This window comes from Phaseolus vulgaris, chromosome 8 (genome assembly GCF_051622355.1).
Source record: "Phaseolus vulgaris cultivar YP4 chromosome 8, ASM5162235v1, whole genome shotgun sequence".
Classification (NCBI taxonomy): Eukaryota; Viridiplantae; Streptophyta; class Magnoliopsida; order Fabales; family Fabaceae; genus Phaseolus; species Phaseolus vulgaris.
The window spans coordinates 14,039,111-14,056,392 of NC_143505.1; the positions used below are offsets into that span (position 1 = coordinate 14,039,111).

General features: G+C 32.7%; 1 long non-coding RNA gene across 4 annotated transcripts; it reads left to right on the forward strand.

Annotated features, from left to right (window-relative positions):
• Positions 1–6,335: 6,335 nt before the first annotated feature.
• Positions 6,336–11,281, forward strand: LOC137826795 (uncharacterized). 4 transcript variants are annotated; one of them, XR_011083587.2, is made up of 9 exons: positions 6,339–6,771; positions 6,991–7,186; positions 7,266–7,380; positions 7,508–7,569; positions 8,444–8,503; positions 8,734–8,816; positions 10,026–10,191; positions 10,293–10,422; positions 11,110–11,281. It is a non-coding gene; the product is annotated as an uncharacterized LOC137826795 (long non-coding RNA). The 4 variants fall into 4 exon arrangements; XR_011083586.2 differs by having other exon boundaries at positions 6,340–6,771; positions 6,986–7,186; XR_016514545.1 differs by having other exon boundaries at positions 6,339–7,186.
• Positions 11,282–17,282: the final 6,001 nt, after the last annotated feature.

A 17,282-nucleotide genomic window follows, 5' to 3' on the forward strand; every position in this document is an offset into this window, starting at 1 on the left:
AAAGTCTTATAAAAATCTTGAAAACAGAATGTGATTCAGACCAACACAACAGTTAAAAATAACATATTCAATTATGAAATAACAGATTTATTTTATCACAAATTTCCAAATTTTAGTTTTAGAGGCAGTGATTAAGGAAGAAGAATGACACACACAGATTTATACTGGTTCACTCAATAAGAGCTACATGTAGTCCCACCTTACACCAAGATGAATTCCACTCAAAACAAAGCAATCTTTACAATCAACTTAGTTATTGAACCCTTCAAGAACCAAAAGCATAGGCTGAAACACACTATTTCAGCAACACTCTACTTCTAGAAACACTATTAAGAAGTATATACAAAAACACATTTACAAAGAAAAAGAATTAGGAAAGATAACACTTTATTTGTAGACTAAGGAACTCAAACCCGGATCCTCACTGTTGCAGTATTTTGACAAAACTTCAACTCCAAACCCGAAAGAAAACAACACAAGAACTCTTAAAAGTTTTTAAGAAAAACTTTCAAAAACTAAGCTCACATGAAGACCTCAATGATAATCACTTGAAAATTGTAAGCACTTTGTAATTGCAAGAGGTGATTTGAGTTGTGATACAACTATCCTTTTATAAGATTCAAATCAAAATAGTTTTCCCAAAACAATTTAAAATTTGTTATAAAACAACAGGTTAAAACTTGAAAGAACAAATTGTATTTTGAAAAAGTACTTAAGTGATACATAATCAACCTATGATAAGTTGAAAACTGAATATGTGAACAAAACTGAATTTTGGAGACAAAACAAAATTTTGAAAAAATCAAAACAATTTTGGTGCAGTGCAAATGAATAAATTGTTTTATCAAACAACAGATTAAATTTTTGTGCAATAAGATCCTTGTGCTTAAGATCATCATCATGGCTATGAGATATGAGGTTGACTCAAAATGCAAAAGGCTACTTAAACAACTTTATCCTAACTAAGACCATGATATGCACTTTTTATACACCTTCAAACATGTTTTCTTCATCCAACACTCCTTCATGAAAGTTGAGTAGAATCTTCACTTATCCTCAACGAGTTTCTCAAAACTTCTCAAATGAGAGTGACAAGTGTCACTACCTGCAAATCCTCTTCATTGGAAGAGTGACAAGTGACATTCCTTCACTGGAGTAAAATCCTCTCCGTTAAGGAGAAGACATGTGGACCCTTATACCTTTCTTACCTACATTTCTATTTGCACCCCTCTTTTACTCTTTACACTCTACTTTCTTTTCTATTCACAACCTACTCTACCTTGGCCCAAAAACAAGGCTCAATACTTCCTAACTACTCTATACATTTTTTACAAGGTTAAGAAGAAGAAAAAAAGACTTTAAATCTCTTCATTAAGGTTCAATTTTCGTCTATCTTCTTAGTCGAAAAGTTTGAAGGTTGGATGATTTTTATCATCCATCTGCTACCAATTCACAAGATTGTTAGAATTGTAGGCCTAAAACAAGAGGGGTGAATTGTTTTTAAATGTTTTTCGCAAACTTTGAAAGTGTGGAGAAAGCCAATGAAGAATCAAATCCAAAGGAATGAATATGCCTAAGTTACAAAATTGTTTTAATTGATTTCCAGAAAATCAACCGGTTGTTTTTGCGATAAACCGATTGTTTTTATCAGCAGTTAATAAAAACAACTTTAAAATAGATATAACATAAATTAGGGAAAGAGAGAATCACACAACCAAATTTATACTGGTTCACTCTTACACCAAGAACTACATCTAGTCCCCAAAAACCACTAGGTATTCCACTATGTAATCAAACCTAGATTACAAAACACAAACACCAAAGAAGTGATCTTAAGTCCTTCAAAACCACTCACCCTCTTTGATACACAATTCACTACAAGTCAAAACACCCTCTGACTGTGGACACCAGTGTTAGAATATATGACCTTAAACAAAAGGGGGGTGAATTGTTTAAAAGAGGTTTTTGAAAACTTTTTCAGGTTTAATGAAATTCTTTCTATAAATACAGAACATGAATCAAGTTAGCCAAGAACTCAAGCAGTTATACAACAATACACAGAAAAACAATCGGTTCTTTCTTCGATACAATTGGTTGTTTATATCAGTTAAGCTTAAAATAGAATTTAAATGAGTTCAGGGTAAGAGAGAATTACACAAAGAATTTATACTGGTTCACTCTTAAGCCAAGAGCTACATCCAGTCCCCAAAAAATCACTAGGTAATCCACTAAGCAATCAAACCAGATTACAAAACACAAACCACCAAAGTAATGACCTTGAACCCTTCAAGAAACACACTACCTTTGGCAAACCACACCAAAATTATTGATCTTGAACACCTTAAGAACACACAACACTCCTTGGCAACACAACACCAGAAATACAGTAGGTTTCGAAAGGATTACACCTGATCACAGTACAATCTGAATTGAATACAATTGCAATCCTTTTCCACTCTCACTTGAAAATCCAAAGCTTGATGTGAATCTTGAAATTTTAGAATCAAATCTGTCAAACTGAATTTCTCAAAACTGTTTCTTACTTGTTTGAAAACATAAATAAACCATTTTTATTTTCCAAAGATTGGTCAAAGCATTTAATGAAGGAGCGTATTCAGTTAGAAAACATTTAAAACAGATTCACCATTCAAAACTGAATTCTGTTAGGATTTTCAAAGAAACAATTGGTTGAAATCACGAAACAACCGATTGTTTTGGCTTGACAGTTAATTCAACCAAACCAAAATAGTTTTCAATATTTTTCAAAACTTCTAAGAGTAAAACAACTGGTTGATTCGAAAAAACAATAGGTTATTTTTCACTTAGGTGGGAAAACACTTGATTTCAAAAAGGTTTTAATTCACTTTAGTTTTAGATTCAACAAAGGAGTGGATCGCACTTTAATCTACCCAGATCCCACCCAAACACAGCAGCAATACCAGTCTTTCATCAAACACCTTGGATTTGGATTCTTCAAAGCACTTGATTACACTTGATCAACAATCTCCCCCTATTTGAAGAAGACAAATCCATGGTTGCTTGTGTTAATCTTGATTGAATATGAAACAACACTTGCAAAACAAAAAGCTATGCAATTCAGATCATCTCTCATAGCAGGTTATGATAGCACATAAAATAGTTTTCTACATAACCATATCCGTAGAAAAACCAACCAAATAGCTAAGCTAAAACACACCAAACTGCAACATTATACAAGCCAAAATGCAGTAGAAAATTTAATTAGAAAAAACCAGAATGCAACAAAGAATTAAATAAGAGTTATAACAATTTTAAGACAACACATAAACCATATTCTCCCCCTATTTGTCTTCACAAATAGACTTTAGGAAGAGATAAAAACAGAATAGTCCAAAATAAAGCAATACAAGCATAGAAAGAATAACTAAACTTGGCTTCAATCTTCTTTCCCATACTGTAGCTCAAAAAGCTGGTTTTGAACAACTTCAATCTGTTCATCAAGGGTCTGAAAACGTGTGTCCATGCTTTGAAATTTGTTGTCAAAGTTCTAAAAATTTGTAACACAAAGATCATGAAGATTTCTTTGATTTTCAGCAAAGCTGTCCAGCCTATTGACCATGAATCTCTTAAAGGAAGACATTGAGGGAATCCTATTTCCTTGATGTTCAGCACTTGTTCCAACACCTAAGTCAGCAGCAGGTTGTTCTTCATCTTGAACATTAACATCAGCACCTTCAACAACTTCTTGATCTTCTTCATCATGTTCAGCATGAGCACCACTTGAGGAGAACCACCATGTTCACCATCCTTACTTACCCATCTTCCATTAATCTTGGTAAAACCCATCTTTCTTAGTGAAACATTGTTCACTTCATGAGTCGATTTCACCAAATCAGATGTTTCATCCTCAAGATTCACTTCAAAATAGTTTAAGAATTTAGAAATCAAGATAGCATAAGGATAATGATAGTCATTTAACCTCATAGATTTTTGCATGTGTTCCTTGATGATATGAATCCAATTGATCTTGACTTTGCTCATAATGCAGTATATGTGGAAAAGATCTTCCTCAGTGAGAATATAATGGTTGCTCCCTCTTGGTGTTAGAATCCAAGTGACAATGAGAGCCAACAACCTTTCATTCAACTTCAACCCTCCAACAGAACAAGTTCTTACTTGTGCATGAGGATTCTTCAAACAACTTTTATAATATTGAATCTTGTTGAAATCTTCCACCACACCAATATTCCCTTTGTTGATTCTCAAACCAGCATACTTTAAGCCAGTCACAGTAGCCCATACTTCATGAGTAATCTCCATATCCACACCCTTGACATGAGAAACAAGATTGTTACCTTCAAACTTTAAATTGGTGTAGAAAACCCGAATAAGATCCGGATAGATGTTCCCTTTCATCTCTAAGAACCTCTTTAGCAGTTGTTCTTTGAGTAGTCTTCTCACATCATCCAACTTTTGACTCTTCAACCAGCTAAAAGTGACAACTTTTGGATTGTTTATCACTTTTCTACTTGTTTCAAAGAGATATTTCTCAATCAATTCATTGTCTCCTGAAAACCAGCCTTCAAGACGCCCTCCTAATCTTACAACTCTGGTTTTAATCCTTTTTTATGATGGAGGACTGGAATCCATGAAACCAGAATGAGAGAAATCAAAAAATCAGAGGAAGATATGAGATGCAGCAAAAGATATGCCAATGGGTTGTTTTTGTGTAGAAAAACAGCTGCAGAGGGTTTTATAGCAAAACAAAAATCTTCTTTGATCCCTTGGTTTTAGTGGGTTTCAGTCTTCAAGAAAAAATAATCTGGTCCAAGCTTGCACAAAACCACGTCAGCCCTTACCAGAAAATCACATGGTCAGCACATGTGGATTTGACTAGTCATAAAGGCACTTGAATTTCCAAGATATGGAATATATTCCTTTGATGACAAGAAGTAACTTTCTCCTGAACCAAATCAGACCTCATGAATCCTTTATTGACTCATAATCCCTTTAAAAAAGAATTTTGTAAAAGATAGAATGCATAAAGAAATGAAATCAATTTTATGCAATGTTGTCAGAGAAGAAACAATCGATTGTTTTTCTGAGGCAACAACAAGTTTAAATTTTAAAAACAGAGAAGAATCAAAATGTAATTATACATATATAACTCTGAATAGATGAAGATTTTAGCATGGATTAATAACAGAAAAACAAAGACAAAGAAAGTCTTATCCTTTTGTCATGGAGTCTCTTCAATGAGTCATTATTCATGATCAAGAAAACTTCTTTTGGCTTTCAAGAGGACTTAAGCTGGTACAAAACCTTAATTCAATTCCAGACAAAATCCTTTTCTTCCAAAAGCTTGATCTGATAACTCAAGAGCCCATGCTTCTTTTAGTATCCCCGCAACACAACAAATTCAAGCAACAAGATTTGGTCCCCTTGCAAATATGGGTCCTTTTGATTCAACTTTATCACTGAAAACTTCAGAACCTTTGGGAATCCATCTCATAATACCTTTAGGAACAAAATATTTCCTAATTTTACAGAACCTAACTAAGTGACATCTCTTCATGCAGTAAAAACATGTAACAACCGGTTGTTTCGATCTTTCAATCAGTTTTTTTTTTCTGGCACTTTTGAAAAAGGCTTTGAAATCCCATTTTTCTTGTTTTGAGGATTAAACCCCAAACCAGATTTTCCAAAAACACATTTTTGGGATGCCAAGACAGTTTCAAAGTTGGATTTACCTTTTGAAAGTTTATCCACAGTTCTTACAAGATAGTGGACTTTACTCTCAAGAGTTTTACAATTTTCACAAGCTTTTGAGTCACACAAGCAAGAAGATTTTTTGCAATGCATTTCAAGATTTTCAAAATCAGTTTTTGAATTTTCCAATTCTTCTTCATGTGTCTCGACTCCATTTTCAAGCCAGTTATTCAACCATTTCAATCGGTTGTTTAAGAGAGCCAATCAGTTAGCTTCTTCATGATTTTCTTTAAAAGCTTGACGCAATTGACTATAGTTTTCAGCATTTAAGGAGGCACAAGAACTTACATTGCTTGAGCTGCTTGAATCATCATCTCCTTCAGCCATTAAACACATATTGGCTTTTTCATCTTCACTTGATGAGGAGCTTGATGAAGAGACTTCATTTTCATCCCAACACTACAAAAAATTATGTATAAAGTGACAGTTTTAATGTGGCGGTTATTAATAACCGCCACAAATTTCTGCTTAATACGACGTTTTAGTAACCACCAGAATTATCCTGCAGAATGTGTCATTTTAAAGTGTCACAAATCTCCTTTTGAAATATACACTCTCCGCGTTTTTCTTCCCTTTGTACCTTTTCTCATTCTCAATTTATTTTTTGGAAACCTCATCAATTTTACTCTTAGGAATCCTCTTCACTCACAAACCCTAATCCTCTTCCTCTCCAAAAACCTCAAACCTTCACTCTTCATTCACGGCACCCTCAAACTCTTCACTCTTCTCTGTAAACCCTTCCCTTCACTCTTCACTCTTTTCGTGAAACCCTTCACTCTCACCGCAAACACTCTCGCTCACTTTCACATTCACTATTCTCGTCAAAGCCTCTCTCATGCCCTCTCACTCTCACGCAAACACTCGGTCTCCGCAAATCCTCTCACCGCAAAACCTAACACTCCTTCACAGAAAACCATTGTCGCCGTTTGTTCTGTCTGCCATCGCCGCCGGCTTGAAGGACGCCCTCCGCGCAACGATTTCAAAAGTTCATCATCGCAACAACTACGATTTCGATGATTCTTGGTTTGGTTTCTAAATTGGATTCCCAATTCGTTTATAATTTGATTGTCGTGCACTCTTCCTCCTTTACTGAAATGGTTTGTGGGACATTTGATATTCTCGTATCATTCATTTTTGTGCCAATGATGAAGTCAATAGGCTTGAGGTAGTTAGAGAGGACGATGATGTTTTTGGTTAACGGAGTTGCAGATCTAACAATTATACTAAATATTTTCAGAACAGTACGTACAAAATGAGGTCTCAAAGGGTGTATTGACTCGTGAGCAAGGGAGGGAGTCCTCTTTGTGAGCTTGATCTATGGTCTTATCAATTTTAGAGGTTGTGCGATTACGAACGGAGATGGGAAGCAACCTCATGTGGAGACGAATTCTTCAGCAAGAGACAAAGAGCACCTGAAGCTCCTCTTCGACAACCCTAGGTTTGAGCCCATTTTCCACAATAGCTTAAAGATTAAATGAAATCTTAGATTAAAATTATGATTGTAACATGTTTGACAGAATGTCCATCGATACAATTGTGGAGGTTGGTTGCATCACGTCAATACTCTTGAGAATTTCTCATACGAAGAGAAAAAATTGAACAAATAGAAGTGGGACACATGGTTGATTAAAGGTGCAAATCCATTTTACCCACCTGTCCATATTTCTATTATTAAGCAGATAACTAGTGATGTTCGATGGTCTTGTTTATTTCTTTGGACGTATATTTATTTGTTGCTTGTATTTCTAACTTGTTGCAGGTCACTCAACTTTATCCTTTTATCCTTAAGTCTAACATATTAAGAAGGCTTATTATGTCAAGGTAATAAATAATGAAATGAATGTCCTTCACTTTTTTTGATTTGTACAACAAAAAACATATATTCGAAATGTTCTTGTACTGTTACCTAATCTGATGGAATGTTGAATTTGATTATACTATGTGTTTGTGTTATGGAATCGACTAGGTGGTTATATAAACATGGCTTTGGTTTTTTTGTTGTTTAATTTTGAATAAACCATCAATTTGTATTTGAAGTATCACCCCTCGTCTAAATGGTCCTTAAACTAATGAAATTATATAAGTTGTCTCCATAGAGTATTGAATATCCATCAATATTTGATATATTTTACAGAAATTGAGGAACTGGTTTGAAGATTTTTTCAACACATGAGGGACTATGTAGCATGATTTGTAATACTTTAGTGGCTACATGTATGCTTTCATTAGTTTAAGGACAATTTAGCAGAGAGGGTGATGCTTCATGGACTGAATTGGTGGTTTAATTTTAATTTTTTATCCATTCTAAGACTAGTGCTATACAACAACTTCATATAACTAGACTGCCTTGGTTAATTTGACATTTTCTATTTTGAATTGTGTCTGAAAGTTGGAGTTGAATAAGCCCAAAGGTTGAAGTTGTTTATTGATCTTGTTCTGCCTTGGTAGCTGTTAATTTCAAATGTGCTTTCCAGAAAACTCTTAATTGGTGACACAAAATATATAGGGTGAATTTTGGGAGAGAGTAGAAGAAATGATGGCTTTCTTTTAGTTACTTTTACATTAAATTTTTAGAAAACTTCATTTATGCTTGTGTTTTACCTTTTTATATTGTTTTCTAACTAAATCTTAAACTTGACAATTCCTCCTTTTTTTCAATTTAATAGATGTTAATCTCTCTCTCTTCCCTTTTCAGGCAAGAATTATTCACCCTGATAAAAATCCTGGGGATCCTAAGGCTGTAGAAAATTTTCAGGTAAGCAATAAGAAGCTCTGTTTTATGTTTTGTCGGATTCTCAAAACGAAGATATATTTAATAGAGACCATTATTAACAAAGTTATGCCATCCTTCTTAGTTCTCATTGTTAGACGTTTTACAGTATAAAATATAGAAGTATTTATACATTTTGAATCTCTCCCTTTATTCAGTTTGGTTTATTTTCTCAATATACTTTTCTAAATCTGGTATCTTTGTATATTTACCAGAAACTTGGTGAGGCTTACCAGGTTTTAAGTGACCTCGGGAAGCGTGAAGCATATGATAAAAATGGAAAGGAGGGATTACCGCAGTAAGTTTATATTATCTTCCATTACTCACCAGTAATTAGCTAATAATTGCTTGCAATTAATTAATGCTCCATCAAATAGTGAAGTGTTGTTTTTGCAATTCAAAGATAACTTGTGAAGGTTTTTATCAAAAAGAAGTTTCTGGTATAATTGTCTGTATTCATTGAATTTTCCTTTTCTTGTTACTATATCCAGCTGTTGTCAAATTTAAATCGGAACCGAACATATGTAACTGAATATACTCTACGTGCATGTTGTTGAATCTCTTTAAATATTAATGTGATTCAAGTCTATACAATGATTTAGAGTTACTGTAAAATGAAGTAAAAGAAACAAGTGAAAAGATAGAGATACAATAGGCACTTAAAGGGGCTTGCTTCCTCACTGTTGAAAACCACATAAATCTTTTTGTGCCCCTTTTACCTCCCCTCCTTCTCTCATGTACTCAGCTTATCAGAATTTCACTCTCCAATATTCACAGACCTACCTTTTGTGTCCTCTGATATATCATTCCCGCATGATTGAGCATAGAAAGGTGCCTAACATGGTGTTTGTTATGTTACTAATAGTATTTGCCATTGGTGACAACCTCATAGGTTATTTTTCTTTTTGTTGCAAGTTAGAAAGCAAGTCTAACCAAACTTAGTGAAACTCATTGAAGATATTTTGTTGTATTTGCTCAAATGTACAAGAAAGGTTTTGAAAAAATATTCTCAATTAATCGAGTGTTGTTTATAGAAAATCTATAATTTGATCAAGTGTGCTAGTTCTGTGAGTATTTTCCACTATATGTTGAGGTATCAAAATTATAGTGGAGACCTATTATCTTTTTATTTGAAGGATGAGAGAATGAACTTCTCTGTTTTGTATTGCACTAGAATGACAATTATTTAAGAGTACAGTATCTCTATCTCACGATTTCAAGACTAAAATGTGATACCATAAAATCTAGATCGATTCTATATTATCTAAAAGGAAAGACAAACAATTCTAGCTAATTTGCAATAATACCAAACAGTAAAATAAAGTCCTAAAATTAGTTTATAACGTAACTCCCAAAATTAGTATTAATCTATATCAACCAATTAAGGCTTGTTTATTTATGAGGAATCCACTAAAATAATTATTTTAGATGTTTCAAGATGAATCTAATGTAACAAAATGTTTTCATGGATTGAGAAACCTGCTAAATACACTGATATTTTTTTCAGAGATTCCATGATGGACCCTACAGCTGTATTTGGAATGATTTTCAGAAGTGAAGTTTTTGAAGAATATATTGGACAACTTGCACTAGCTTCTTTAACATCTATAGAGATTGATGAAGACATATAGGATCCTGAAATTCAGAGGCAAAAAATTCAAGAAAAGATGAAGGTATTTTTTTTTCTAGTTCTTTATGATGGTTTTCCCAAATCCTTTGTACTGCTGCTCCTCATATTTTAGTAGCTGAAACTGTTTCTTTGTTGTAACCATAGGCATGGCAAAAGAAAAGGGAGCAGAAGCTTTTAGCAATTCTGAAAGACCGGCTTCAACTGTCTGTTGTTGGTTAAGAAGAAGAATTCACTGCATGGGCAAAGTCAGAAGCTCGTAGGCTCTCTAAAGATGGTAAATTCCTCTGTTTATGGTGTAATTTTAGTAATGTATTATTCAAAAGTTTATATAATTGAAACATTTTCATTTTCAAGAGTGTTAATTTATTGTTTATGCCACGTGCATTCTACACTTCTCTTTCAATTGGGACCTATCTTTAGCACTATTTGAGGTTGTAATATACAAAGGACTGAAATAAATTATAATGATTTGTGGATGTAATATAAGTTTTCAGTTTTATTTCACAGAAATTTGTTTTAGAGGTGCAAATATTAAGTTTTTCTTTTCAGTTTTGAAATATAATTGGCATTCTTGAAATAAATTAAAACATATATTCATTTTGCTGTAGTTTAGAATCTTCAAGAATGCTTCAACATCCTATAGAAATTACATTATTTTTTTAGTGAAAGGAGATGTCCAAATAATGTCTAATTTGTAAGGCTATTATGCTAGCAAATCAGGTCTACTGTTGTCCTAGATTTCTGTTGTTGAATTATTAGGATTCTTACTATGCTACAATGTTATTAAGTTGTGCCAAGCTTGTACTAGTTGTTGTGCCGCATTTCTTCTTGAGCTTAAGTACAATTTCAGGTATTTGAATGATGAATCTATCCCATGATTGTAAAATTTTATTCTAATACTGTTTTCATTTATTTTTTAAAAATTGTCAATTAACTATGAACATATTTTAACTTATTTCAGGTACCGGATGTTGGAAGTAGTGCTTAATTGATGATGATGTATTGATCATGATGATATACTGGACTGCCTTGTACTTTTGAACAATTATGTGTTGTTATTTTAAACTTTATTAAGGATGCATGAATTTTTTATGTGTTTTCATTTTCAATTATATATAAACTTTTAAACATTATTATGTGTGCTTTAATTTTCAATGAAATGAATGAGTGATTATAACTTTATACATTATTTTATTTTATTATGAAAAAGTGGTGGTTAAATTTTATAATTGTATAAAACAGATTATATAAAAGATTATAAAATAGTGGTGGTTAAATTTGGGTTTATGTGTTTTAATTTTCAATTCCATACAAATTTTGAACATTATTATGCGTGCTTTAATTTCAATGAAATGAATGGATGATTATAACTTTATACATTATTTTATTATATTATGAAAAAGTGGTGGTTAAATTTTATAATTCTATAAAACAGATTATAAAAAAGATTATAAAAAAGTGGTGGTTAAATTTAATAATTGTATAAAACAGATTATAAAAGAAATTACAAAAAAATAGTGGTTAAATTTTATTTATTCAGAATTAGAATTACGTCAGTTAAAATCGCCACTACTTATGTATATTATGGTGTCAGAGTCTTCTTCAATGAATGTAAATTATGACGGTTATAACTGACAGTACTTACATATAAAAACCGCCACTACTTACACTATTTTTAAAGTGGCGGGTGTTGCGGCGGGTAGTATAAAACCGCCACATAAAACTTTGTGGCGGCCAGTTCTATGGCGGTTTGGGAAACCGCCACAAACGTATATTGCGGCGGTTATAAATGCCAGTTTATACGAAAATAACCGTCACAATATACACTTTTTTTTTGTAGTGCAAGCAATATAGGCTCTTTTTTATTTCCCTTTCTTTTCCTTATTGCTTGACTTCTTTTCCTTGCTTTCTTTATTTGGGCAATAAGCTTTTATATGCCCCTTTATATGCCCCTGTTCTCCACAACCAAAGCAAGTGTAATTGTTAGAATTGAAATCACTAGTTTTCTTGTTTCCATACCTTTCTTTGTTGGATTCCTTGCTGCAGTTTCTCTTCAAGAATTTGTTGAACTTTTTGAACAACAAACTAAGAGTTTCTTCCACACTTTCATCACTTGAGTCTTGCTTATTCATGTGCTTGGCAGCTTTTAAGGTAATGCCTTACATGCTTGTCTTCACTTTCTTGAACATTAAGTCTATTCATCTCCAACTCATGTTCTCTAAGCTTTCTAAACAAGGAGGTTGTAGTCAAAGATGTCAAGTCCTTTGATTCTGAGATAGTCGTGACTTTAGGTTGCCAAGATCTATCGTGACTTTGTTCAACTCCTCTTTGTCAAAGATTTTTCCAAGACTCATTAGATGATTGACAATGTGAGTGAATCTCTTTTGTACTTCAACAATTGATTCTCCTTTGAGCATTCTGAACATCTCATACTATTGTATTAGAGTATGTTTCCTTGTTCTCTTCACATCATTTGTTCCTTCATGGGTGACCTCTAGAGTATCCCACATTTCCTTAGCAAATGCACATTGTGAGATCTTGAAAAATTCATTAGAGTTCAAAGCATAGGTTACGATATTCTTGGCAATGCAATCAAACTTGGCCTTTTTATTTTCAGCATCAGTCCATTGGGACCATGGTTTTTCAATAGAAGATCCATCCTTTTCAAATTTATGAGTAAAAGGACCATTTTCAATTGCATCCCAAATTCCTTTATCAAGAGATTCAACAAAGATTTTCATTCTAGTTTTCCAAAACTGATAATTCAAACCACAAAACAAAGGTAGCCTGTTCATTGAGGCACCCTCCCCAAAAAGTCATTTTTCAGCCATAGAAAAAAGATTTTTAGGATCAAACTTTTCAAGTACCAAACTCTTGATGCTAATTGTTAGAATATATGGCCTTAAACAAGAGGGGGGTGAATTGTTTAAAAGGGGTTTTTGAAAACTTTTTCAGGTTTAATGAAATTCTTTGTATAAATCCAGAACAGGATTCAAGTTAGTCAAGAACTCAAGCAGTTATACAACAATACACAGAAAAACAATCGGTTGTTTCTTCGAAACAATTGGTTGTTTATATCAGTTAAGCTTAAAACATAATTTAAATGAGTTCAGGGTAAGAGAGCATCACACAAACAATTTATACTGGTTCACTCTTAAGCCAAGAGCTACATCCAGTCCCCAGAAAATCACTGGATAATCCACTAAGCAATCAAACCAGATTACAAAACACAAACCACCAAAGTAGTGACCTTGAACCCTTCAAGAAACACACTACCTTTGGCAAACCACACCAAGAGTATTGATCTTGAACACCTCAAGAACACACAACACTCCTTGGCAACACAACACCAGAAATACAGTAGGTTTAGAAAGGATTACACCTGATCATAGTACAGTCTGAATTGAATACAATTGCAATCCTTTTCCACTCTCACTTGAAAATCCAAAGCTTAATGTGAATCTTGAAATATTAGAATCAAATCTGTCAAACTGAATTTCTCAAAACTGTTTCTTACTTGTTTGAAAACATAAACAAACCATTTATATTTTTCAAAGATTGGTCAAAGCATTTAATGAAGGAGCGTATTCAGTTAGAAAACATTTAAAACAGATTCACCATTCAAAACTGAATTCTGTTAGGATTTTTAAAGAAACAATCGGTTGAAATCACGAAACAACCGATTTTTTTGGCTTGACAGTTAAGTCAACCAAACTAAAACGGTTTTCAACCTTTTTCAAAACTCCTAAGAGTAAAACAACCGGTTGATTCGACAAAATAACAGGTTGTTTTTCACTTAGTTGGAAAAACACTTGATTTAAAAAAGGTTTTAATTCACATTAGTTTTAGATTCAACAAAGGAGTGGATCACACTTTAATCTACCCAGATCCCACCCAAACACAACAGCAACGCCAGGCTTCCATCAAACACATTGTATTTGGATTCTTAAAAGCACTTGATCACACTTGATCAACAACCAGTACCTTACAAGTTTTACAAATATGAAACGAATAAAAGTAAGAACAGGAAGGATCACACCTGATACAAAAGGATTACAACAGTTCCCTATTCCACTCTTAACCAAAGCAAAGCCTTAAGCAATCTTGCAATCTTGAAAAAATTTAATCTTTTTGGTAACCTGATATCTCTTTTTCAGATATGTAAACACCAGTTATATAGTCTCAAAAATAGTTGTTTAAGACTTTTAATCAAAGGCCAAAACAATTTAGAATCATGGAGAACATATTTACCATACTTAACAAATTCTGTTAGGATTTTTCGTAAAACAATCGATTGAAAACTCGATTCAACCGATTGAATTGGCCTTGAATGTTAGGTCAGCCAATTTCAGCCTTTTGAAATCTTTTTCAAAACTACTAAGTGTAAAACAACCGATTGAAACGATAAATCAACAAGTTATTTTTCACTACTTTGAAAAACACTTTTCTTTTGAAAGAACTTGATTGATCCAGTTTTGGATTAAGCTAAGAGTGGATTGATAAATACTAATCTACCCAGAACCCATGCCCACAAGCAACAACCCAGCCTTCGAGCAATCATCATGTATTTGGAGACATCACAACTTTAAGTTAAATAAAGATCACCAAACTTTCCACCTCTATATCTAAACCCTCAAAACCACCACCGCAACAATGATAGGAGAGTCTCTTTTTGAACCCTTTGTTATTGATGACAAAAAGAGCAGATAGTAGAATTAAAGGTCGAGTTTAAGAGGGGGGTTGAATTTAACCATCGAGAAGTTAAAAAAAGAACTTCTTAGAATGAATCTTTAATAAGAAAATCAAAATTTAGAATTTTGGTAAGTTATTTTAATGTGTTAAAATTCAAAACAAGAACTAAAGAACATATTAAAATTCTAAAAAACTAACAAAAGAGAAAGAGAAAGATGCACAACAATTTTATATTGGTTCATTATACTAGAGCTACATCTAGCTACTTGAAATTGTTTCATTATACTAGAGCTACATCTAGCTACTTGATTGCATCAGTCAAGTAACCACTGAAACAAAATTGTTTATTGGAGCAGTTTAAGAAAACACCAATATCCTCTTTCTTGAACCCTACAAGGTAAGAACATTACACCAATAACACTCACTAAGCTAATTTTGAAAACCTTATTAAGCTTAATAATCTTACAAGATATGAAATAATTACAATTGAAACAATATCACTTATGAATCTCAAATTTTCAAAATTTGTGTCAAATGATATGAAAATGAGAGAGTTTTATAGAATATGCTATGTCAGTTTTAGTGAATTAAAATTACGTTTTAATCCATTGATTTTACATATCAGTGAAAAGAATGGATTAATTCGTACTTTTATTTTTTTTTAAAATAGACTGATCACATCTTCTTCAAAGCATAAAACAATTTTAATTTGTTGAAAACTCATTTTAGTAGATTGAAATTGTTCTTCAAAACTACTCAGTTTTTAAGTAATTTTAACAAATTGTTTCGAAAAAATCATCTATTAAAATATATGTCGCAACGATATTGAACTTCAATAATAAATATTTCAATGGATTAAAATACCTTTTAATCAGTTAAAATTATTTTTTCACTATGTTATAAACAATATTTTAAAACAACTCTCTTTGTTGTGAATAAAAATCAAACAACTTGGAAAGGAAAACCAAAAACTCAAACACACAACACACACACACTAATACATCTAAGTCTTTAAACTTCTTTTATCAAGTTCAATTAATTGAATTCATCAAATACATCAACAAGTTCAACAAAGTACACCTCTAATGAAAAATAACAATATGATAGAGGGAGCAAATAACTCAACATGACATATAGAATGTCGTACATGCAAAAAAATTTATTTACCTTATCAAAAAGCATATTGACTAAAACAAAGCTTTATCTTATTATGAATGGGCAAAATACTTATCACAATGAATGCAATTTTTGGTACAATATGCAATATTTGAGGCTTTAAAACGAATGAAGAGAGAGAAAGAAAAAATTGTGAAAAGGTGGGAGGAAGAAGAAAGGTTGCACGTTGAGTTGCGGAAGATGAGAGGCAAAGAAGATGTGTCAATGAAGAGGATGGAACTCTCTTTATATAGAGGAAAAGGAGTAACGACCCCAAAACCGCCACAGCCTCAATCCCGTCTCTGGCGACACTACCCCTCGCTCCAACGGCCCAACATCTAATGAAGAACGGTCGAGTCTTCAAAGGTTCGAGTCTTGCGCATGGAGCACCTGCCTTTGCAATGATCGTGAGTGTAGAAGAGGATCCCACACACGAGAGTTTCTGCAAATTGCGCAACAACGGAATCCTAAGAATCAGTCTTTGTTACGCTTTTGCTTTCGATATCTCCTCCAACAGAAGCACCGAAAAACCTAGAGTTTATGCGCGTGCTCTGTTTTTCTGTTTTGCACACTCTGTTTTATGTTTTTATTTTGCTATATCAAATTCTGTTTTACAACACAATATGTAAGAGAAATCTCTTAAAGATGAAAATAGAAGAAGTGAACATTCAAAGTGAGAAAAATTTTATGATATATTTGTTGATATAGCTTGTGGGTTTAATAGTTTAAATGGAAGCATACAACTCAATTCCTATTCTTTACAAAGTTAGCTAGTTTTAAGCTTGATGGTATATCCTTATATTGTGAGTTGATTGTAATCAAACATTATTGTTTACTAAAAGTTACGAGTATCTTTGTAATCAAACTTTTAATTAATAAAACTCTTATAGTAAAAAATAAGTGAACATAATTCCTGTTAAGGGAAATAACATAAAAAGTTATTCCTTGTTCATATTTTAATTGTAACAAATCCTTTATACTTTGTGAACATAAATTCATTTAAAAAGAATTTAAAAGTTGCATTTAAGTTTTCATTTTTACATTAAGAAACTATTTGATATGAGTTGATTTTAGATTGTTCCATTTTAGAGGTGACATTTCACTTATGATTGAGATTTTTAACAAGTATATGGTGAGACTCAGGGAAGATTCCCACTGAACACGAACTTAACCAAGTGGTTAAGTAAGTGTGAAGGTTCACTTTCAAAGGCAAAGAGGAAAATCAAGATAAGGTGTTAGTGACGATGCATTGCGGAAATTGAAAGACATGAAAGGAAACAATTAAGA